General features: G+C 41.5%; 2 long non-coding RNA genes across 2 annotated transcripts; one reads left to right on the forward strand and one right to left on the reverse strand.

Annotated features, from left to right (window-relative positions):
* Positions 1-54: 54 nt before the first annotated feature.
* On the forward strand, positions 55-4,916 carry LOC144053956 (uncharacterized). Its single transcript, XR_013294560.1, has 2 exons — positions 55-760; positions 3,601-4,916. It is a non-coding gene; the product is annotated as an uncharacterized LOC144053956 (long non-coding RNA).
* Positions 4,917-6,255: 1,339 nt separating this feature from the next.
* Positions 6,256-13,095, reverse strand: LOC144053955 (uncharacterized). The gene is made up of 7 exons (XR_013294559.1): positions 12,931-13,095; positions 11,924-12,022; positions 11,634-11,732; positions 10,313-10,417; positions 9,745-9,807; positions 7,284-7,328; positions 6,256-6,711 (listed from the first exon to the last, which is right to left on the reverse strand). It is a non-coding gene; the product is annotated as an uncharacterized LOC144053955 (long non-coding RNA).
* Between the last annotated feature and the right edge of the window lie 12,305 nt (positions 13,096-25,400).

Genomic DNA, 25,400 nt, shown 5'->3' on the forward strand with positions numbered 1-25,400 from the left:
AATGCTCTTATTTTGTAACACAACGGAAGTGCTGACTGCTGAAGATGTGGTCTGTGGAGCGAGTGGAAGGCGGAAAGGAACCGACAAACTGGTGGGCACTGGGCAGCTCATTTGTATTCGTGGGGACAACGCGTAGTGAGTGATAGCCGGTAGTCTGTGTTGGTTTTCTCAATTAAAAATATGTATTTTACCACAATGTGATGGCAGTGTAGTATGGAGTAAGATCACTGTCAAAAAGATGTATCCGTAATAGCAATAGCAATAGCAATAATCCGTGTGTTTTCAATGTTTCCTTGTGAGTACAAATCAAACTTTTGAGGGTTTGAATTTCTTTCTTGTGACTACGAATCTAAAACCTGCGCGTGTGAAGTATTTTGAATACAACTCTCACTTCTACGACTAATACTACAAGTAGTAGTTAAGTGAAGTTCACACCAGACGCGGGAGTTTGACCGCTGGTGTTCATTTGTTCTTATGGGAGAAGAGGCGGAAACAGCAGAAGAACAATCACTTTTCTTCATTTCACGAGCAACCACAGACGCACGACAAGTGTGGAAACGACACCACCCAGATTCCAGAGGCGCACACACACCAACGTGAATTTCACCGCCTTCAACTGGAGCGTCTTCTGGATGACGATGCGGCTGACCTGTGCCTATTTTGAGGACCTGTTAATTCGGGTCGGTGCCAGGATTTCCCGGATGGACACCAATTACAGGCGATCCATTCCAGCTGCGGAGCGCCTGGCCATCACTCTCCGGTGAGTCGGCGTTTCATGTCTTAATTGTTGTATCACAATATATGAAGGCAGTGGATATTTTGCCGTGACTGGCATCTCTCCTGCTTGCGCTATTTTGCCGTGAATGGTTCTGATTGGTTGCAGTATTGTAAATGTTGAGTTATCGCAAGAGCAGCTGATAGGGAGTTATGTTCCCAACGATGCAAATGGTCCACGGTACCGGTGTCTGTGTTTTCGCCACTGATCTGTATGGTTTTCAGCGTTCCTCCATTGATTGCTTTCAGCCATATTGCTCTTCTTTTATTCTCATGAGCAACACTGAAAGTTTAAGCCATTCGGAAGGACAATAAATTGCAAAAGAGAGCTGAGATGACGTCACAAGTCAAAATGGCGGTCAATTCAGTGGAAGAAGACTGGATCGTTGTAATGTGATTTGTGAAGATTATTTATTTTAAAATGGGATGAGATGTCATTTGACTACTTACAACAATCTCTGTGTGTTTTTTATGATAGTCACAGGTAAAAGCAATACAATATAACGTTTGTTTTAAAGGAAGCATTTAAATTTGCATTGTTACATTGGGGAAGTATCAGAAATGCCCGGAATTTACCAGCGTATAATGAACACATGTGCACGTTTAGGTCACTGTGCGGCTCACATAACTGAATATTTTTACTTTGGTAACAAAACAAATTGAAAACTTTGTGAAAAAAGACAGAAAAGGGGGTGAAGCAAGACTAGTTAATCGTGGTAAAAGCCGGTTTACGACAGGCCAAGAATTTCTTGCTCTAGCGATTGTCCAATCAGCCATTCACAGTAAAATAACGCTAGCAGGACTAGTTGTCGGTCACAGCAAAATAAGTACTGCCAAAAATATATAATTTGCCAGGTTAACATGGAGATTGTTTTTGTCATTTCGATTGATTTGTTGTCTATTGACTCGTATAAAATGCTTATGTGAAACATTTTTTCAGCAATAGCGAGCCCTACTAAGCACATTGTTTAAAAAGGTGTTTATTTAATCTTTATATTGACCACTTTATTTCACTTTTTCATAGTTGCGTTGACCTTTTATTAACTCTTTGACTGCCAGACGTTTTCAGAAACGGGATGTCGCCAGTGCCAGCCGATTTAAGCATTTTGACTCATCTTTTAAGGTCCACAGAAAATGTTGTTTGGACTATGGAAACACACATGCTACCAAATGAAAGATTGAACTCTCATCTTTCATCAGAAAAAAAAGTTTTTCTACCTTATTCCGTTCTTCAGTAATCAACAATAGAAAATGGTTAGTTTCACCGAAATGCTCTGTTTTGAAACAAAAAGCGGAGAAAAAGAGCTTTTTGTGAAACGATGTTATTTCATGCACTCTAGTGGATTGTACACTTCTTTTTGTCCATGAATGATGCCACAAACACCTACAGTAAATAGTGCTTTACTTCTGTAATACACCACCACCAACAATGAAAAAGTGTTTTTAGATTGCAAAATACGTTTATTTCCATTCAACAGTGTAACAATTTGACAAAACAATTTCGCAAACTATTTACAAATGTGTGCAACTGTGGTACTATTTACAATTATGTGGCTGTTTCAAATAGTTTTTCTTTTTGTAACACTGCCCTGCGTGCAAGGAGAGGGAGCAGGATTTGCACAACAGAGTAGTTTCACTTCCATTGTCCGTTTCGCGTGCAGACGTTACACTTTCTTGACGGCCTTTTTTTCCGGGAAATAGCAAGTAGCAGACTGTACCCACTACTCCGATGAATATGCATTGGACTCGGGGCACTCTTCGTCGTCCGATTGAACGTCCGCCTGAGCGTGCTCGGTTGTGCTCCGCGTTTACCTGTATTAGCATCGCTAGCCCGTGAACCTTTATGACGTCGTCATAGCCGCCGCGTCAGCGCTTCCAACTTCGGCGTCAACCTCGGAGTCACCATCATCATCATCGATGATGATCATCGTCGTCATCAATGTGCTCTTTAGCGTTGGTCGATGCCTTTCGTCTTTGAAAAAAATTCCCAAGTGTGAGCTGCTTGCAACCGGTCGCCATTGTTCGCTTCTTCAGCCATCTAGCTCCGCCTCACGTCTTCTACTGCCGCGCCAATGCTTCCAACCTCGGAGTCACCATCATCGATGATGATCATCGTCGTCATCAATGTGCTCTTTAGCGTTGGTCGATGCCTTTCGTCTTTGAAAAAAATTCCCAAGCGTGAGCTGCTTGCAACCGGTCGCCATGTTCTCTTCCCTTCCCCAGCCATTGTCCCCTCGAGCTCCGCCTCATGTCTTCTACTGACGCCTACCCAATCTTGTCAAGAGTCATTGCTGCCATCTAGGGGCCAAAAATAGTCATTAGGCTAACTAGATCAGCTTGAAACTTTCACCACAGCTGGCCAAGGCTTTCCTCCACCCGTTTCCCCCTAAAAAAATAAAAAAATTGGAGAACGTCTTTTAACGTCCTTGGCAGCCCTCCGTAGGTTTTTACTAAACGTCATTTAACGTTTTTGGCAGTCAAAGAGTTAAAGGTAAGATTGTATGTTAAAATAAAATTACATAAAATCATCTTTTTTTTTTACTCTGAAAAAAAGACTATTGATACGATATATTTATCTATATATATATATATATTTGACGATATTGACTGATAGAAAATTATATAGTAATAGTTTTCTGCTAAAGTGGAAGAAGATAGGCAGTCATAGACTACATTATACACATTCATCTACACACTGTACAACATCATATAAATAGAATACATATATGATTGATGACATCAGCTGTGCAGCCCTAAAAGTAAAATAACAGAATGAGATGTATCTTAGGTGCACCTCATTTTAATGCGATGTTTTCTGTGCTGCAGGTACTTGGCCACAGGTGAAGCCTTCGGATCAATCGGCATTAGCTTCCAGATGGTTCCAGACGGTTCCATCAGCTATTTGGGAATAAAGTTCATGGCCGTGCCCACCGCTGACGAGTGGACGTCAATTGCAGAGAAGTTTGAGAAGCAGTATAATAGAGCCCCTCTCAAACACAAGGGAACATTCTCATTAGTTCTTCTGGCAGTTGTGGATACTGATTGTTGTTTCCGAGTGATAGATATTGGAGACTACGGAAGAACTAGAGAAAGTGGGATTATGGCCGTCTCAACTATTGGTAATGCGTTGTACGCTGGCACCCTGCCTGCTGACCAGCCACTACCAGGAGCTGAACATCAAGGACCCCTGCCACATGTCTTTGTTGCAAATGAGGCCTTCCCACTGCTGAAACATCTCATGAGACCATTCCGGGGACGCATCATTCCAAGAGAGCACGCCATCTTTAACTACTGTCTCTCTCAAGCTTGTCAGGTAACGGAGAAAGCCTTTGGGATCCTGTCCGCTCAGTGGAGAATGTACAGGCGTCCCATAGTGGTGCGTCGCGAAGTTAAAAGAGATTTGTGTTAAGACTATCTGTGCATAACTACATGAGGAAAACCCAGGGACCTGAATCTGATGTGAGTACAAGCATGCACTTTGACGAGGCAGAATCACTGCCAGGCCTGAGAAATCTTCCTGGCACCACCTGCACCAAGAAGGCTATGAAGGTTTAGGGAAGCCTTCACATCATTCTTCTCAGCTGAGGGAATTGTCCCATCGCAAAGAACCGTTTGAAAAAGGAAATACCATGAAGAAAAAATAATGCATATTTACTGCATGATTGACAATAGAAAAATATGGAAAATGTTAGCTATACAATCAGCATTAACTGGTCACAAAAAGCCTTGTTCCTTCCTGGTAGAAATTATTCCCCAGACATATGCCGGTATTGCTATTGGTCCTGATTTTGCGTCATGCTGGATGCAGCGCATGATTACCACTGTCTTTCACCTGTTTTAAATGGAAACATGTATGTTTGTGATATACATTTATCCAACTGTTTTGTATTTGTGAAAATACTCAAATCACAGAACAGAACAAAAAGGTCAAAGAGTCTATTAAGTGTAGTGTAGCTATCCCCTAACGTACGTACACACACAAACACACGTTTTTGCTACAGAATGGGGACTTGGTGTGCAAGGGATTTTTTTTTTTTAAGTGCAACGTGAGCACTTCTCTTGAAACATGAAAAAAAACTTATTATCAGGGATGTGATTTTTCCGCTAATTCGCGGAATTCCGCTTTTTTTATCCCCCCCCCCCCCCCCCAAAAAAAATTTTTTTTTTGTAGTTCATTGTGTATGCACATGACTCCGACAGATAACATATTCTGCTATAACAAAGACATTTGTGGTATGCTCTAATATGAGTTACTTTTCATTTGGTCATGATACAATTATTTGTTCATGAAATTTGAACTCTTCAACATTATTTATGTGTTAACTTAGTAATCACATTAGTTAGATATGATGATATTCTCAGTGATAGTTTTTAAAAGCAAAGACAGTCCAATGTTTTTGAATATGACTGATTTTGAGTTGACTAAAACTGCCATTTTATATGGGATAGTTCAATATACATTGAAAATTTATGCTGTTGTTTTGTCTATTTCTTTGTCATGTGAGTGCATTGAAAGTACTTAAAAACACGGAAAACCCATGAGCGAGTGCCAGCGGCCCCCAGGCCCCGGCTAAATTTTCAGATAATTTCACTTTGGTCAAATCACATCCCTGTTATGTAACTCATAAAAAAAATGACTTTAAGACACAGATTTTTTGGGGGTCTGTGCTCACCCAGAAATCACCTTCAAAAGCCATATTTCTTATTTTAGTTTTTTTTTTAGGTTTTTGTGACCTCATGGGGACATGTCATGTCATAAACCACCAGCAGATGTCACTGTAAAAATATTTTAATATTTAAAAAAAAAAAATATATATATATATATATATTTTTATATACAGTATTCAGATTAATCACGTCTTAGAATTTTGATTAATCACAATTAATCGCTTAACAAAAAATACTTTTTTATCATTATTTTTTTGCCCGCCAAATTTAAAGGGCACCAGTTATGTGTTAATTATTTTGACATTTAATGTTATGAGGACATCTTCAACATTTTTTGATCAACTGCACACGCTCATCCTTGTCCTTTTCTAATCAGTTAATTACTTGCATAATTTAAAATGGGGAAAAAAATTACCCCAATATTTTGACGCAAACATTTATTAAATGCTTTACTTTAATGTATATAGTTATGTTATCCGCTGTCAAGCTAAAGGATCATCTGTGGTCAAAATAAAGTGTGATTAATCTGCGTGAATACATGATTAATGCGATAACTAATTAATCACAAAAAAGTTAACGCTTTAACTTTGACAGCCCTAATCTGTGCATATCAGAGTACAAATTCCAATGTTATTTTTGGGGTAAATTATTCATTTGAAAGTTATGTGCAACAAGTGAAGTGCACAATATTGTTTGCACATTTAAAAATGTAGACTGCACAGAATAAAGTAAATGAATACTGTTCAGGTTTTTCAATTTCGAAGACCTCTAGTCTTTTTATTGCACATTTGCCAACCAAAACAAGTGCATGCAACAGTGGCAGGAGAAAATTGTTTTCAAATGAGCAACTGGAGAAACACTGCGTCAGCAACATTCAATATAGAAAACACTGATTGTCAAAAATAAAAGTGCTTGAATTTGAACATTCAAGAAAGAAAACCCTGACTGTGTTAAAAGTGCTTTTGTCTAGAAACGCAGTGTGTCCATAAGTACTTCAACATTGAAGATAGAAAACACTGTTAAAATAAAAGTGCTTGAATTTGAACATTCAAGATAGAAAACCCAGACTTAAGGCATCAATGCGGTTTTTCACATAAAATTTAACTCCTTTCCAAGTTCTCCCATTCAGTACTGTTGGTGATGTCTCAATGCAGTTAATGCACTCCTCTTTCTGTGGAACCTTGGCAGACCTGATGCAGTCCATCAAAGTTTTCTCCACAGCCTTGATTTCTTCTTCTGTCCACTTCCTCTTTTTGACTTCTGCTTTCCCTAGATAAATGGGAACAGTAAATTAAAGGGATACTTTACTACTTTTGCTATTTTCAGGAGTAAAAAGTTAATATTTTGGCTATCATCAACTTGCTAACGTCATTATTTCCCATGTACAATTAACACTTTTAAAAATACATTTTGCCACTTGTCGACTGAAAATGACATCATGTGTTGAGGGTTCAGGTAAAAAACAATCACGGATCAATTTGTAAATGTGATTGGTGTTGAGGGCTCAGGTAACAACCAATCATGGCTTACCTAACATTTACAAATTGAGCCGTGATTGGTTGTTACCTGAACCCTCAACACGTGATGTCATTTTCAGTCGACAACAAGTGGCAAAATGTCTTTTTAAAAGTGTTAATTGTACAAAGTACGTGAAAAATAATGACGTTATCAAGTTGTTTAAAGCCAAAATATTTATTTTTTACTCCTGAAAATTGCATAATGATTAAAATATCCTCTTTAAAATGCCACTGAAAGAAGACACACACAGTTCTGTAACAACTTAGTAGTTTTTATACCCAGAAAAAGATGACCCATTCCCAAGCCCCTAGATAACAGCTTACCTTCAGACGTATTCCCGGCCAGGAGTGTCTTTCCATCCGAACTACCTACCAAAACACAAACAGACATAAGCACATTCAGTTTAACGCAATCAGTTGTACCTTTATATTTCAATTGGGGATGGGCGAGTACAGGTATTGGGACTCACAATGAGGATCAATACTAGTTTTGGTCGTTTTTTGATCAGGAACTAAAGGAATGCAAGGCTGACAACTGACTGACATCAATTTGAGGATGTGTACGTGAAGGGAAAATAACCATGGTTTGATATGTCCTCATGTAACCTCTTATATAAGGATATGTTGTTGTCCTGAACTGTTGTATGAATCCAGGTGCCCAACAATTTGTAAATAAAGGGCAGAATCAGCCTGGGAGTGAAATGCCTTGTTTATACTACAGTTTTCCCTGTTTGCAAAACATGTTTTCGAAAGTGTCTAAGAAAGGGCTTGGCTAGCTCGGTTTCTCACGCTCACAACTTTTTGTTAACGAATAAAAGACGGAGCGGCACACGGTCCGGGCAGAGTCAGCTGTGGAATACGTACGATTGCCCAGCCGTTCTACAGCTCGTTCTACCCAGACCGTGGGCTCTCCGGTCTCGTGTCAAGGTAAGCGCTGATGATGATCATATTCTGCTGCTTAATGTTGTAGTGTATTGATTGCTGTTTGCTGGGAATAAAAGGCACCATTATTCTAGCACAGTAAATCAGTCTCTGTGTATTCTATTCATTGTTACCGCCGATCACTCACGATCCTTCCATCCATCCATCCATTTTCTTGGCCGCTTTTTCCTCACAAGGGTTGCGGGGGTGCTGGAGCCTATCCCAGCTGGCTTCGGGCAGTAGGCGGGGTACACCCTGAACTGGTTGCCAGCCAATCGCAGGGCACACAGAGACGAACAACCACACTCACATTCACACCTAGGGACAATTTGGAGTGTTCAATTAACCTGCCATGCATGTTTTTGGAATGTGGGAGGAAACCGGAGTACCCGGTGAAAACCCACGCAAGCACGGGGAGAACATGCAAACTCCACCCAGGAAGGCCGAAGCCCGGACTCGATCTCACGTCCTCTGCACTGGGAGGCGGACGTGCTAACCAGTCAGCCACCGTGCTGCCCTGATTGCTGTTTGCTGGGAATAAAAGGCACCATTATTCTAGCACAGTAAATCAGTCTCTGTGTATTCTATTCATTGTTACCGCCGATCACTCACGATCCTGCATAAAAATATAAAGTTGAAGTAGTGTTTTCCACAAAACAGTATGTAACACAAACAAACTAATTAACATCCTTATGTTATTAATTAAAATATGTTGCACCACATAATGCCTTCTAGCAACCAAGTGGGTTTACCATAATCATAGATTTTAATAGATAGATAGATAGATATGATGCCAGTGCCTTGGTCGATGTTAAAAATGCAGCAGGTAATAAATTGCCCAAATATATTTTTACAATAGCCTTTTCATTTGACCATTTATGACTCAAATATCTTCTAATTAGTAGATTATCGCCTAAGCAAGTATGAAAACAATCAAAAGTTTTCAAACAAATCAAAAGTGCAATAGAGCTCTTGCAATTTTTTTCTTGAAAAAATCATCACGTTGATTGTTTCGTAATATTTACTAAGCTCATTTTTCCTCTTTCTAGTTCCAGCTCAGTGGTTTTGTGGTAGAGTGTCTACCCTCTGACTGGGAGGTTGTGGGTTCAATCCCAGGTTGGGTCATACCAAACACAATTAAAATGGGACCTGTTGCCCAGCTTGACACTCAGGCTAAATTAGTCAAACGTAAATGAATACGTATGTATTTTAAGAAAGTAGTTCTATGTATTACAGCTTGAAAAAAGTCAATATTACTTGTTTTTAGTCTCAAAATACTATTTTCAAGACTGGTGTGGTTGATATGGGCTTAGTATTATATTCGTATTTTTCAAAATCTTACAGGTAAATTTAAGTAAAATTTTCTTGTTGTGTTCACAGATAATTTTGCTTATTTGAAGTAAGAATTTTCTTATTTTACTATTTTTTTCTTAAATTTTCTTTAGTCATTAATACACACATTTGTATACACTTGTCAATTTGGTTTAAAATGTTAACATTTTTTACATTTTGATATCACCTAATTTAAGGATATTTTTTTCACTTAGCGTAACAACCAAGATATTGAGCTGATTTGGCATATTCTCCTGTGATTTATATACAGCCTGGACATAAGTTGAAGTTGTTTACTGTTGAAATTGCCATAGAATATTGTTGTGCAACGTTTCAAAGAATAAACAGGAGCTGTTCAGAAATGCTGTGTCTATCCATAAATGTCCTGGGAAGCGAATAAAGATTTAAACATTTTTTTGTAGGATATCGTCAAATTATCAAATTGAAAAATAATAATAATAGAGATATATTTTTGCCCACCCTGTTTCATGTAAAACAATAACCCCTCACAAGCCACTGGAGAGTAGTATACCTTGTCTTTGCTTCGGTGTAACAGACTCCTTCCTGACCGGCAGCATCTCTTCATCTGACCTATCTATCAAACAAATGAACACAGAGAAAAGCACATTCAGTTTGACCCAATCAGCCAAAACATTCAAACAGGCCAAGTGGTTAAATGTTGGTTCCCACTGCCCAGGGCCAAATCTTTTTCATTCTATATCTATCAAGTGGGTTACTTACTTGGGTTTTATTAACATTGCAAACAAGTACAGTACATAACATGCACAATAGCTTTCTCGATAACCCATAATGCTTTGTCGCTCTAACCACTTCCAAAGCAACACCGATAGACTTAGACTGTCATTTTGGGGAAATCTTGTCACGTTGATAAATTGTGGAAACCATTCATACCTTTTTCATTAGCGTGTCAGTGCCGTATTAGTTTGCATTTATAGATGTTCTGTTCAGTGCCAGCGTGAACATGTCAGAACCCTGCATTGTGTATGATCCCAATACACACATACAAGGGGCCTTACATTTTCAGGTAGGCAATGAACAGGACAGTCTTTGAATTTAAATGTAAAAACGTATCTCCATACCTGTTGATTGTGGAGATGAAGGTGATGTAGCAAGTGTATCATGTATCATAGCTTTGCCATCCTTATCTTCGGTGTCTGATGCATCACTGTCTACAGATACGGTCTCTGAGTAACACAGCAAACAAATCGATCAAACTTAGATTACATTACATGAACACCAAAATGTATAAATTTACATTTAAAGAAATATAAGGAAAAACTACTGGGTCCAGTTATTTTCTAAAGATATGCAGGCATGTTCTTACCATGTGGATCAACATTAATTTCGTCTAGATTCTTGCCCTTAAACTGAAACATCTTTCCCTTTTCTAGAGCAATGAGACCCTTGCTCAACTTTGCGAGCTGCAATGTCCCCCCAGGCAGCCGATAATATTGACGATGCACTCTGATGTCGTGGCCAAGGAAGTCTGCAAGCTCATCCATTTTGTTGTCTTTCAAATTCAAAACTTTGGACATTGTGGCCATGTGCTTTCTCAATTTCGTGGAAGACAATGCTTCTGGGTTTTTTGCCCCCCAGCTATGGGCTACCTGACAAATTGCATCAGATCCTCTGAAGTAACTGTGAGCTTGTGGTCTTCCAAAGAAGAATGCATTTTCATTCAACACACCACATTCATGGCGGGTGTTGACAAGTAACGCCATGGATGACTGCATTTCCGGTGTGAGCAGAACAGGGACCTTTCGCCCTCGTTTCCCTTTTATTTCCAGTCTTTGAAAGTGTTTACAAAGCTTTCGCTCAAGATCAGACAGAGCCATCTCGACATCTGGATGAGTCGATCAGGTATCCCTCGAAGTAAAAGCTGTCAGTGGCATCTTTGATACTTCCCCTTCTCTTGTGCGATTAAAGAGGATAATTTCACAAAGCGTTAATTTTGCTAGTTCTCCCCAGTATTTCCTACTTGGGTCTTCTTTCAGTTTAGTTTGGTACGCTTGTCTTTGGAGATTGAGATATTCATGCATCTTCTTCACATCTTCCGTGAAAAAATAAAAACTGAAAAAATTGCCATTTATTTATTTAACCTTAACATGCTACACTTTTCTTAGTGGACCAAATAGTCTATATTTTGTGTAAAAGTGAAATATATTGTTTTCAATGAGAGAAAAATGCTGTTTTTATTTACCCAATTATTTTTATTTTTTTAAAGAGACATTTTAGATTTGTAATTTTAATACCGTGATACAGCAATATTTTTTGCTCAGTTATCATACCATCAGAATCTCTTATCAGCCCATGTCTAGTAGACACTCGCACGAAAGCCTTGCAATATCATGACACTACTTGTCAGCATATTACATTTCACAAAGAGTATACGGTACTCACAATGACGCTGCGTGTTCTTTCGAGCTCGGGGACACTTGTCTCATTACCAACATCATCTGAAGTGTGGTCAAGTATCACTTTGCTGTCTTTGTGAAATGTCTGAAAAACAATTCAAAATGTATCAAATTACTTCACAATGAAAGAAATTTCACCGACAGTACAGATGGGTTTCTCTCTTCAGATGTTACCACCTCATGCAGGTGGCAGACGTCTGAAGCAACACAGCAACTGAAGACCTAAGTATTTTTGCACTTGATCACACAGTATAAAAACAAAGACTTCTTACTCACCTTATTTGACACATTTGCTTGAGCCTTCTCAGATCTCCTCTCACATGCATAATGGTGTTCTTTCAATTTTTTAATGCGCCGCATCCAACGTGTTTCAGCCTGAAAACACACAAAATGCATATTTAGAGATGGTAATTACGTAGTTTGTTTTTAGTGTCCCTTGTGTCATTTTTGGAACACACTATACATAGACTATCAATGTGGTACGTGTGGAGTAAAGGAAAGCTTAATTTATGAAACGGCTTCCTTTTCACACTGAACTTCCGGTCTTAATTCTCCCATGAAAGGGTTGATACTAAATAAGTCTCTTCCCATGCTTTCTCTATTCCATTGATTTTGCCCCATCTTAATTTCTTTAATTAATTGCTTTGACTTATGCTTTATCTTTACTGGTAATGTGCAAGTATCCAACAACAACTAATATCAGTTCCTAGACTCCTTACTCTGTAATACAACATTGTAAATAATTCACATATAAGCTTTTTTCAAATACTGTACTTTATTTTCCAGAATAAAAATTTTGTGCAGAGACTTTATTATGGACTATACTAAATGTACTATATTAACTTTCTAGCCCTGGCGGGTGCGGTGGGAAACAGCAGTCTTGCGAAGAGATTTTTTTGTAGCCCGTTTAATGTCAACATTGTTTAGCCTGCTGAACCAGGCTGAAAGTAGCTCTCCACGGTAGCGAAATGGCTGCCGTTGGGGTAAACATGCCGATTGAAGCGCCTCCGTATGCACCTAATAGGCCAACCATGTACTCACAATAAATATAAATATGTTCCTAATGTTGAATAAAGTAACATACAAAGTATCTTATTAAGACATAAAGTAGACGGAGCCATTATGGCATTAACGTTTAGTCATTATCCACCTGCAGTGGTTTGCGAGGTTAATTGCAAGAAGCACTCGTTGCTGGACACTAGCTCTAGCACACCGCAGCAAATGCGGTCACAACGTGTCCTAACAGCACCGAAATATAATGCAAGTAAAACATATGTACTCACCATTTTTCTACAGTGGGGTTTCTGAATCCTGTCTTCCATTGCCTTATCCATCTCGTCTTCAACAACACGTGCCCAAATGAGAGGAAGCGCTCGATTTACGATACAGCTCACACCAGAGCATCAACGCATTTCTCCGCAAACAGAAGAATGCAGGGACGTCCGACTCTCAATGCAAGCCAACCCTCGATCGCGCAGTGCAATATGGAACTTTGGGAGCGGTTGGGGGAGGGGTGGGTTGTTGTGATTAAAACCCTGGAGAACCCACAGGGTCAAATTTGGCCCCTATAAATTCTGCTACTCAAATAACAAAGATTTTTTTTTCTACAAATTTAACTTCAAAAGTCCAGAGTGCCATTTCTGACCCCTGCATGGGGCCATCTAGTGGATGAATATTGCACTTACATGAGCCAGAATGGTGGTGACAAGATGGCTGGCAACATGCTGTTTTGTTGAGCTGGAAATCAATCCAAACAAAACCATATTTTTTTTCTTTTTTTTTTTTCTTGGTGAGCTCAGTATTGTTCATTCGGTAATTTTACCGATTTGACATGTCATCATCATTGCTCGCCCCTTTTTTTTTTTTCTTCTTTTTTTTTTTGTATGTGGGTGAATATGTGAATGTGCGTGCGTGCGTGCGTGCGTGTGTGCATTCATTAGTTCACCTAAAACCTATAAAAAATAAAAATCCCATACCGTTTCCCTAAACCGAACACTTACAGCCAGAGTCGTGAGGCCGTCAGGAAACCCGAGAAAGGACCAAAGAAAAGAAAGGAAAGTGAAATCCAGCACCGACCAGACACCACCCACCAGGCCACCTCCCAGAGTCCTTCACCAACCCCAGAGACATCTAAATTTCAACAAATCAGGGAGACCTCAAGATACCAAAGGAGAGACTGAGGAAAGGAAGGAAGGACAGACGAAGCGGAGTGAGATCCACAGACACCAGCCTCCACCGATTCAATGACCTGAGGAAGATTGTGTCTGAGTTTCGATAGATGCTGGTGTGGTGGATCTGGCGTGCATGAAAATCTCCACCAAAGAGGGGAGCCGTCGACCCCCGCCAGGACAGAGCAAGCGCAACACCTCAGGGCCCCCCAGGCCGCGGCAGCGCCAAAGGATGACCCCCGGGCCCCGCAGGGGCCACCGGCCGGAGAGCAAACCCAGGAGCAGGAGCGCATCCCACCCCAACGCGGCCCGCGCCCCCAACCCAACGCAGCAGGACGGGGCACTGCAGGCCCGCCAGGAACCCCACCGGCCCACAGCCCCCGCTCCCCCCACGACCCCTCGTTCGTAAGGTGGGGAGCGTCTGTATATATATTTTTTGATAAATTAGCAACTCTGAGCTAGTTAAAAAAAAAAGGGTTAAAATTGGAAAAAAAAAACATATATTTTGGTGTTCAGTGAACTTATAGCAGTCATTTAATGTATAATTCATAATTTTCCACAGAAGAAAAGGGTTCTTGGGTTCTCCAGGGTTAAGTTTGGAAAGACACATTGAGATGTTGCTCTATATTTTTAATGCATTTATTAAAAAGCATATTGTATTGTTTCAAGGAAATGCAACGTGTTGATATGATATGATAGATAGATAGATAGATAGATAGATAGATAGATAGATAGATAGATAGATAGATAGATAGATAGATAGATAGATAGATAGATAGATAGATAGATAGATAGATAGATAGATAGATAGATAGATAGATAGTGAAATGAAATGTTTCTTTGTTTCCCGTGTTCATGATTGTCACACCGCGGTGGGGGTGTCTTGTCATTTCCTGTTTTATTTTGAAAAGTCTGACTCCTCTCGTTTCAGGTCACTTGCCCTTCCTCGTGTGGTGTCTGTGTCAACCCTGAGCCCTGATTGTGTCCACCTGTGCCCCATTACCCTCATGTGTTAAATAGTCTGCGTTCCCCCTGTCTTGTGCCGAAGTGTTTTCGTTTGAGCCACTGAAGCCTGCCATAGACCACAGCCTTGTTACCTTGTTACCTTGTTACCTTGTTACCTTGTTACCTTGTTACCTTGTTACCTTGTTACCTTGTTGCCTTGTTGCCTTGTTGCCTTGTTGCCTTGTTGCCTTGTTGCCTTGTTGCCTTGTTGCCTTGTTGCCTTGTCTCGTGAGAGAACCTTTGTTTGTAATTGTTGTATAGCTTAGTTGTGTTTAGTCATAGAGTGATTTTGTTTTTGAATGTAGTTTGAACTTCCTCCCTTTTGGAGCGCTTTCAGTTAATTTTTGAATAGCCTTTATTTTCTCACTTTCCACAAAGAGCTTTTGTTTTGTTAATTAAAAGCTGCTTAACCCTCCACCGCTTCCTCTGCGTCTGAGTCCAAAACAGCCTCGTTGTGTCAGAACACTTCGGCCAGCATGGACCCAGCAGAGCGAGAGCAATTGATCGCAGCTTTGCGGGCCCAGGAGGCCCGTCTACGCCGGCAAGAGGAGTTTCAGGCCGCCATGGCAACGCAAATGACCGAGCTTTCAGTTCAGATTCCGGGCTCTCGAAGTCGCACCCATAGCCCTCCGTCCGAGCCAGAGACTCAAGCTACTTTGCCGATCCCATCCGTGCCATATACCGGATCGGGGATCAAGCTAGCCTCTCCTGAGCGATTCTCTGGAGAGCCAGGACAATGCAAAGCCTTTTTAACAGACTGTGACATTCATTTTGAGTAGTCCCCCCAGGCTTTTCCCACAGATCGTTCACGGGTGGCTTTCATGATTTCCCACCTGACTGGGAGAGCCAGAGCCTGGGCCACGGCAGAGTGGGCCCGCAGTTCCCCACTCTGCAGCTCCGTCTCGGAATTCCGAGCCGCTCTTCAGGGAGTATTTGACCCAGCCTGTTCCGACCGGGAAAAGGCCCGACAGCTGAGAAGCCTGTTCCAAGGGAGGGACTCAGTGAGTAACTATGCCATACGCTTCCGCACTCTTGCGGCAGAGAGTGGCTGGAATACCACGGCGCTCTACGACGTTTTCCTCAAGGGACTGGCAACGTCCATCCAAGAGCTTCTCATCGCGGTCGATCTTCCACCGGATTTGGACTCTCTCATCGCCCTGGCCATACGGACGGATCATCGGCTGCAGGAGGTGACGCAGAGCCGCGATCGCCGGGCCAGGACAATGGAGGGATCCCCGCGCTTCCCAACATCAGGTGTGTCAGCTCCTCTCGGATCCCTGTCAGTGCAGCGGCAACCAGAGGAGGAGCCCATGCAACTGGGCAGAGCGCGGATCTCGCTGGAGGAGAGACGGCGTCGACAGCAGGAGGGGCTGTGTTTCTACTGCGGGAACCGAGATCACCTCGTGGTCGCCTGCCCAGCCAAAAGGACCCAAATGGTGAGTCAAGTCACGACTCCAGCGGCGGTTCCACGAAAACTCACATCAGTGAGGATCAATCATCACACCACACGAACAGACTACAGAACTATGCCCTGATAGATTCTGGAGCTGACGAGAGCCTAATTGACTGGGGGCTGGTGAGACATTTAGGAGCCAAGACTGAGCCGCTAATCAAGCCCATTAAGGCTAGGGCACTAAATGGAAGTGAATTATTCATTATTACGCACATCACAGAACCCATTCAGCTCCAAGTCGACAAACATAAGGAGCACCTAGTTTTTCACGTTTTTCAGTCTCCTTCACGGACCCTGGTCCTAGGGCACCCCTGGTTGTGTAAACACAATCCCCATGTAGACTGGGTAACTGGCGAAGTTCTGGGATGGGGAAAGAATTGTGTGAGCCATGGGATTGGTTCACCAAATCGAGAAGTAGACATCACCACGGTTGATCACATTTCTGTCAAATCCTTCACAGACGCAGAATACCCGAATTTGAGCATCGTTCCTCCATGCTACCATCACTTCCAGGAGATCTTCAGCAAGACCAAGGCCATGTCACTCCCACCCCATCGTGCCTATGACTGTGCCATAGAGCTGATTCCTGGTTCCACCATTCCCAAGGGACGCCTATATTCTGTTTCAGGACCAGAGAAGGCGGCCTTTAGGGATTACATCGAAACTTCCCTGAAGGTTGGGCTGATTCGTCCTTCCTCATCACCAGCGGGAGCAGGTTTCTTTTTTGTGGGGAAGAAGGATGGTTCCTTACAGCCATGTATAGACTATAGCCTCCTTAATGACATTACGATAAAGAACCGCTACCCTCTTCCTCTCATGTCCTCCGTCTTTGAAAATCTCCAACAAGCCACGATCTTTACTAAGTTGGACTTGCGCAATGCCTACCACCTCATTAGGATCCGAGAGGGGGATGAGTGGAAGACAGGGTTCAATACACCTAGTGGCCATTATGAATACCTGGTCATGCCTTTTGGACTCACTAACGCTCCTGCGGTTTTCCAGGCCATGATCAATGACGTTTTGAGAGATTTTCTGGACCAGTTTGTGTATGTTTATTTAGACGACATACTGGTATACTCGTCAGATCTAGCCACTCATCAGATCCATGTTTCCAAGGTTCTTCAAAGACTACTGGAGCACAAACTGTATGTCAAGGCCGAGAAATGCGTCTTTCATGCTGAAACCGTCTTTTTTCTGGGTTTTGTCATAGCCCCGGGAAGGGTTCAGATGGACCCGGCTAAAACTAGGGCCCGTGACGGAGTGGCCCACTCCTGTTAGCCGCAAGAAGGTTCAGCAATTCCTCGGGTTCGCAAACTTCTACAGATAATTCATCATTGGGTTCAGCGCAATAGCTGCCCCTCTGCATGCCCTCACCTCCTCTCTGGTGAAGTTCAGTTGGCCACCAGCGGCTGAAGCCGCTTTTCAAGCACTCAAGAAACGATTTGTCACAGCTCCGATCCTCATAGTACCAGATCCACAGCGGCAATTTATGGTGGAAGTGGATGCGTCCAATGAGGGGATCGGGGCTGTCCTGTCTCAACGTGCAGAGAAGGATGGAAAGATGCACCCCTGCGCATTCTTATCACGACGACTATCCAAGGCCGAGCGGAACTATGACGTTGGGGACAAAGAGCCTCTGGCTGTCAAGCTTGCTCTGGAAGAGTGGAGGCACTAGCTTGAGGGGGCAAAGCACCCATTTGTGGTCTGGACCGATCACAAGAACCTGGAATACATCCGCAAAGCCAAGAGACTCAACTCACGCCAGGCCAGATGGAGACTGTTCTTCAACCGTTTTTCCTTCTCTCTCACTTACAGGCCGGGGTCTCGAAACGTCAAACCCGATACCCTGTCCCGTCTCTACGACCCCGAGCCTGTAACTAAGGAACCAGAGACCATCCTTTCGCCGGACTGTGTGATTGGAGCCGTGACATGGCAAATCGAGAGGGAAGTGAAACAAGCCAACGGTGAGGCAACCCCACCAAAAGGATGCCCGGCGAATAGACTATTTGTTCCAGAGCAGCTGCGTTCACAGGTGATCCATTGGGGTCACACCTCGCTTCTATCCTGTCATCCGGGAGTCCGACGGACAATTTACGCCATCTCTCGGCATTTCTGGTGGCCTTCCATGGAGCCGGAGGTCCGGGAGTACATCGAGGCCTGCTCGGTATGTGCTTGAAACAAGACATCCACCAGATCACGCATGGGTCTGCTACAGCCTCTTCCCATTCCATCCAGACCATGGGCAGAAATTTCCCTGGATTTTGTCACGGGACTTCCTCTCTCCAAAGGAAAAAACACCGTTCTCACAGTAGTCGACCGTTTTTCAAAGATGGTCCGATTCTTAGCCTTGTCAAAGCTTCCCTCAGCCAAGGAAACGGCTGAGGTCATGATTAAACACGTTTTTTGAGTTTACGGATTCCCTAGAGACATTGTCGGATCGGGGGCCCCAGTTTGTGTCACGCTTTTGGAAGGAGTTTTGCCGCCTAATCGGCGCCAAAGCCAGCCTAACCGGTACCCTGAGGCTAACGGTCAGTCGGAACGTCTCAACCAGCAGCTGGAAACCGGTTTACGGTGCCTTGTCTCTCAGAACCCTGCATCGTGGAGTATACACCTGGTCTGGGTTGAGTTTGCCCATAACTCCCTGCCCACCTCTGCCACTGGACTCACCCCCTTCAAATGCGTTTTTGGATACGATCCTCCTTTTTTTGCTAACCTAGAGTCTGAGGCCTCGGTTCCTTCAGCCCATGCCTTGGTCCGTCGTTGCCAACGCGTCTGGGCAGGTTCTGGAGCGCCAGAGGGACAGAGGCAAGCGAGCAGCGGATCGGAAGAGGAGACCGGCTCTAGTATACCATCCGGGGAACAAAGTGTGGCTGTCAGCCAAACATCTTCACTTAAAGGTGCCATGCCAAAAGTTGGCGCCTCGGTTTGTGGGCCCATACCCCATCTCAAAGGTGATCAACCCGGCCGCGGTCCGTCTTCGCCTGCCTCGGTCCCTGCGTGTTCACCCAACGTTCCACGTAAGTCAAGCCAGTCAGGGAGAGTTCTCTGGTTCCGGCTCCTACGCCCCCGCCGCCTCCTGGGATTGTGGATGGGGGGCCCGTCTACAAAGTAAAGCGATTGCTGGCCGTCCGCAAGCGGGGCCGGGACAGGCAGTTCTTGGTGGACTGGGAGGGGTATGGGCCCGAAGAGAGACAATGGATACCTTCCCGCTTCATCATGGATGACTCTCTAATTAAAGACTTTTTTTAGGGGTCATCCTGACCGGCCTGGGCCGTCAGGAGTCGGCCCTAGGGGGAGGGGTACTGTCACACCGCGGTGAGGGTGTCTTGTCATTTCCTGTTTTATTTTGAAAAGTCTGACTCCTCTCGTTTCAGGTCACTTGCCCTTCCTCGTGTGGTGTCTTTGTCAACCCTGATCCCTGATTGTGTCCACCTGTGCCCCATTACCCTCATGTGTTAAATAGTCTGTGTTCCCCCTGTCTTGTGCCGAAGTGTTTTCGTTTGAGCCACTGAAGCCTGCCATAGACCACAGCCTTGTTACCTTTTTGCCTTGTTGCCTTTATTGCCCTGTCTCGTGAGAGAACCTTTGTTTGTAATTGTTGTATAGCTTAGTTTTGTTTAGTCATAGAGTGATTTTGTTTTTGAATGTAGTTTGAACTTCCTCCCTTTTGGAGCGCTTTCAGTTAATTTTTGAATAGCCTTTATTTTCTCACTTTCCACAAAGAGCTTTTGTTTTGTTAATTAAAAGCTGCTTAACCCTCCACCGCTTCCTCTGCGTCTGAGTCCAAAACAGCCTCGTTGTGTCAATGATGTTGATTATCAAAACAGACAATGGTGAATTCAGGCTTTTCCTTGAGGATTTATTGTCATACTGTAAGCTTATGGACAGAGGAGAATGCAGCGGCGCCATGTTCCTTCCCATCTGTAACGCCCCTCCCAGAGCTAGTCACTAATATTCTTTAGTCCTTCTAAAAGTCCCTCCTCTCTCTCTGCTCTCCTCTCAGACAGTCACATGATACCTCAATACAAATCACCATATGCTCCTCCTTCTCCTTCCCCCACGCAGTCACATGATGGAACACAGGAGATCAGATAAAGATTGACGTTGTTTTCAGAGCCAGACTTGCTGGCGCTGATTGTAAAACACAAAGGGATCTAATTAACAAATTTGCTTTACCCCCACAAAATGGTTCAGGAATGTGTGAAAAGAGAAAGCCACCCCCTCACATCATTTGAATTCTCACACAGAACTATACTGAGTAAATCAAAGCAATTATGTCCAATTCTAAATAGTTATAACTAAATCAAAACAGTTATAATTCAATTGGATGGATGGATAGATAGATAGATAGATAGATAGTGTTAGACATTAACACTTTAATTGTTTATTTCATATATTAACCATGTTGAAATGTTTTATAGATGTGTAAAGTAGGTGAAATAGTGTTGAACTCAGTATAATTTGACCTTAACCTAAGCTGGTAAATTGTTTGGTCTAAAATTCCTTCTCAGTGTGCGAAAACACATTCTGTTCGTGAGAACAGAATCTGTCTCGAACACACACACACACACACACACACACACACACACACACACACACACTGACTCTGTTGGCCTCATCGCTCACGGCCACTCTAAATCTGATTCATCTTGTTTGTGAGATATTGTTTTGAGAAAAAGTACCCGGGGAATGTATTTTGTCTGGAGACCGGCACAGCTGCAAATCTGTTGTATAACGTGTTTTAAAAAGGCGTTTCACTTTCCAAGCTCGATACTATAAGTAGCCCTCTCTCACAAGGGAGGGGGCACAATGGGCACTCTGAAACTTCCACCTCCTACGTGATGTTCAGGGTGTCCCGATATCCGGAGATCTCTGTTTCAATAAATCATCTTTGCAAAGGTGTTTTTTCTTACATTAAAAATCTGTCTTCATATTTTTGGAACACACAAAAGAGGACAAATATATTTAAAGTCTTCAATAGATAGATAGATGGATAGATAGCTTTATTGTCTGTTCCAGGTGAAAACAGAAATGTTTCTATTTTTTGCCACGGCTGTAAAAGAAAGTTTAAAACTCACATTTAAACATTTCAAACATCCCACACATTTAAAAATGAAACAGGTAAAAACAACCAATAAAACATGAGTAAAACATAGTGCCGTTCATTTTGTATTATAAGAGTGGCTATTGCAGAGAGGATGAAGGATTTTTTTGTAAATGTTTTTTCTGGCCAGTGGAATTCTGTTGCGTCTACCTGATGGCAGCAGCATGAAGGGAGTGGTGGAGTGGGTGGCAAGGGTCATCAGTGATGAGTGTGGTTTTCCTCATCACTGAGCGTTCATACAGTTCGGACAGAGGGGGTTGGGCTGTTTGGGTGATTTTACTGGCATGATTTATAATTGTAAGGTTCAGTAATGAGTAAGATTTAACTTAATTTGTTAAAATATATTTGTACTTATAAATTTGTTTCCAGAATTATTTACACATTTATAAAAAAAAAAAAAGTTTTGTTATACAAGTAGCTAAATTGACGTGTTGACTCTGCTCTTCTCATTCACTTACATTTACCTATAGTTGGCTAGCTCCTGATTGGTTAGTGTTGCCAGGAAGTGTTGCCGCTGCAGCCGCATGTGACAAGTAAACAGCGTTGTTCCAGAATGCTCCATCCTGCATTTTCATCTTATGTCTCATCTTATTTTATCTAATCTTTTTTCTAGTGTTCCATCAACCACCAACGAACCCTCACGTTGTATGATTAAGAATTACACATTTTAAACTACATTATAAACTTTCATTAAAATTATGTCTTTACACATTCAAAATTCTAATACATTTTGTGCACCAACTGTCAAGTCATTTTAGCCATTACTGGTCAGAAGTCAGAAATGTATAGTTAAGACTTTTATGATTTATAACGACTTACAATACACCCAATACCTCTAAAATAGTAAATAAGCATTTACATTAGAAATAAAACCAACAACAACTTCAGGATGTGAAATTAATGGATACACTTAAATTATATCAAAAATAATGCATGTTTGGTTTTTTACACTGTATGAGTGTCATGCTGTTACTGTGCTGATCAATACTAAAGTATGATGAATATGGGATTAAACGTCGAAAATCATCACATTTAAAAACTACATATTTTGTTTTTGATGCAAACATATGTTTGCTGAATCTTGCAACAACTTCACTAGATATAAATGTTGTTGTATATTAGCCTGCCTGACACAATTAAGGTTCCTCTGCTGATCAACACATGGTGGGGAATGGGCATAGACACGGTGGGGACTAAAAAGCATGGATGTGGTGGCGTTCACGAAGCAGTGAGGAACAGTTCACACTTATTTTTATGAGCAGAAGATCTCTCTTACATTCGCTTCAACTCCACACAATTTAGGCACTGTTAGACATTATTAACATTTTAATTCTTTATTTCATATATTAACCATGTTGAAGTGTTTCGTAGATGTGTAATGTGGGTGAAATAGTGTTGAACTCAGTATAATTTGACCTTAAACTAAGCTGGAACATATTGTTTGGTCTAAAAAAATTACTTCTCAGCGTTCTGTGCGAAAACACATTTGGTCCTTGAGAACAGAATCTGCTTCGAACACACACACACCCCTGACTCTGTTTGCGCCATCGCTCACGGAAAAGTACCCAGAGAGTATGTTTTGTCTACAAATGAAAGAGAGGCGGTCTGTTTAACTATAAGAAGCCATCTTCCCCGCGGAAGACACACATTCGGCACTCTGAAATTCCACCTGTTACGTGATGTTTGGAGTCTGTCACGATGTCCAGAGATCTCTGTTTTTTATTAAATCATTTTTGCAAAGGTGTTTTTTCTTACATTAAATCTGTCTTCATATTTTTGGAACACGCAAAGAGGAAAAATAAATTTAACCTCTTCAGCACGTAATTTTTTTACATGTCATGCACAATCACGGTGTCTGGCTCTGCTGCTGATCAACGCAATGGGGTGGGGGATGGGCATAGACACGGTGGGGACTAAAAAGCATGGATGTGTATTGTGGCGCTCACGAGGCAGTGAGGAACAGTTCACTGTAAACAGAAGATCTCTCTTACATTCGCTTCAACTCAACGCAATGTAGGCAAGTCATTATTTTACAGATCATGCACAATCACTGTGTCACATCAAAACAAAAATAACTACATAACAGCAAACTAGATAGCATCACTCGTAACTAAAACACTAGACCACTAACTAAAGAAATAACAAAGAACATGCACTTTAAACACTGTTTTAATCATTAGTGCCGCAAAGCATGCTAGGAGCGCCTCCGGACTCCCAGCGACGCTACACAGCCTCCACTTAGCTGGTTAGCTGTCCTCAGCAAACGTAGCGTTCCAGTATGTAGTCCCACAAATAGGAAGTGGGTCGACGGTGTCGCCGAGTACCCTTCCGCGGCCTCCCAACCAGTATTGGGGTGGACTGGGCCCCCTCAGTCTGTTCCTCCCTGCAAGTTTGCAGCATCGTTCTCTTTCATTTGGCTGCTGCTTCGAGTCAACGCAGGGTTCTATGTTGAAACTTTTCGACAGCCAAATTGTGGTGGCCCTGCCAGAACCAGCACTGGCCCTGTATATCGCTGGCTTGGTAAGATACCGCACATATCATGATTTGGTCAATTTTATATTAAAAAAAAATAAAATCTTTACCATTAGTTACAAATTATTCCCCAATAGGATAACTATAAGTAATAAAAAGAAAATGAATGAATGAATGAATTTATTTCGAACATGTGTATGTGTGTGTATATATATATATATATAATTAAATAAAAACATCAACAACACAAAGCATTTGCACATGTTCGGAAAAAGAGTAGGAAGAAGTATAAACTTTTTTAACTCCTACCCTTTTATAATGTATAGCTTATCAAAGTATTACCCTAACTGTTACAAGTTTCCGTGAAAAAACACGAACATAATATGCAAATTATATCTTTTACATGATTTATAGTAATAATAAAAGATAACTAAAAAATATTGCATATTATATATATTAAGTGTTGATTTCATCACGATTTATTAAATGTGTAAGGCCATTTGTATTTTCAACTGTGTCCAGACTGTATGAACACCATGTAGAATACACAATAAAAATAATTAAAAACAAAAAACTAAATTATTATATTAATGTAAATAAAATGAAAGAAAAATATCAACGTGGTTTCACATGATGGCAAGTGGTGGCAGCTGCCGTCAGCAGTGTTCAACAGACCACGTCTTAGCCTGTCGTGGCGTCTTAATTAGACGCCACAATACAAAAAGTCAAAATGTTATTATAAATATTCATTAAAATTCATCAAAAGTGTGTTTAAAAAGTGTGTTTAGAATTTATTCCCATTCTGAAACCCCCCTTCTTCCAAGAAGAAATGGTTTGGTCCAATGCCGCCACCAATACTAGCGCTCACATTTCTGTATATCAAGCAGCGCGACTCAGGGGCACTTTCTTATTGCAACGGCTGAAGCAGAAAAGTTGTGCTGTTCTACAATGGTGAGTTGGCAAGATCAACCAATTTGCCTTAGTCAGGGTTTGGCTGACTGGCGTTCCCCCCTGCTCGTCCACACGTGAGCTCCCAGCTCAAACAAATCATATGTTAAGTTAGTTGCTGTAAGTGCATACTAAATTATAGTCTTGAAACTCCATAATTAAATTTTACTTGACTCTAATTCTGCCCTCCTCTATGCTCAATTTAAAGAAACCATTAAAGGGAATATATATATATATATATATATATATATATATATATATATATATATATATATATATATATATATATATATATATATATATATATATATATATATATATATATATCCATCCATCCATCCATCCATCCATTTTCTTGGCCGCTTTTCCTCACTAGGGTCGCGGGGGTGCTGGAGCCTATATATATATATATATATATATATATATATATATATATATATATATATATATATTTTTTGATTTGTTTGTTCGTTTTGTTGTTGTTTTTTTTGGCAGGTTTATGTACCCAATTGATTTTTTTGTCAATCAATTTATTTTTATTTATTAACCTTGATTTATGCAGTATTTACTTGTCCTGCACATATTACATTTTAATGAAAATAC

Source organism: Vanacampus margaritifer, chromosome 6 (genome assembly GCF_051991255.1).
Source record: "Vanacampus margaritifer isolate UIUO_Vmar chromosome 6, RoL_Vmar_1.0, whole genome shotgun sequence".
In the NCBI taxonomy this organism is placed as follows: domain Eukaryota; kingdom Metazoa; phylum Chordata; class Actinopteri; order Syngnathiformes; family Syngnathidae; genus Vanacampus; species Vanacampus margaritifer.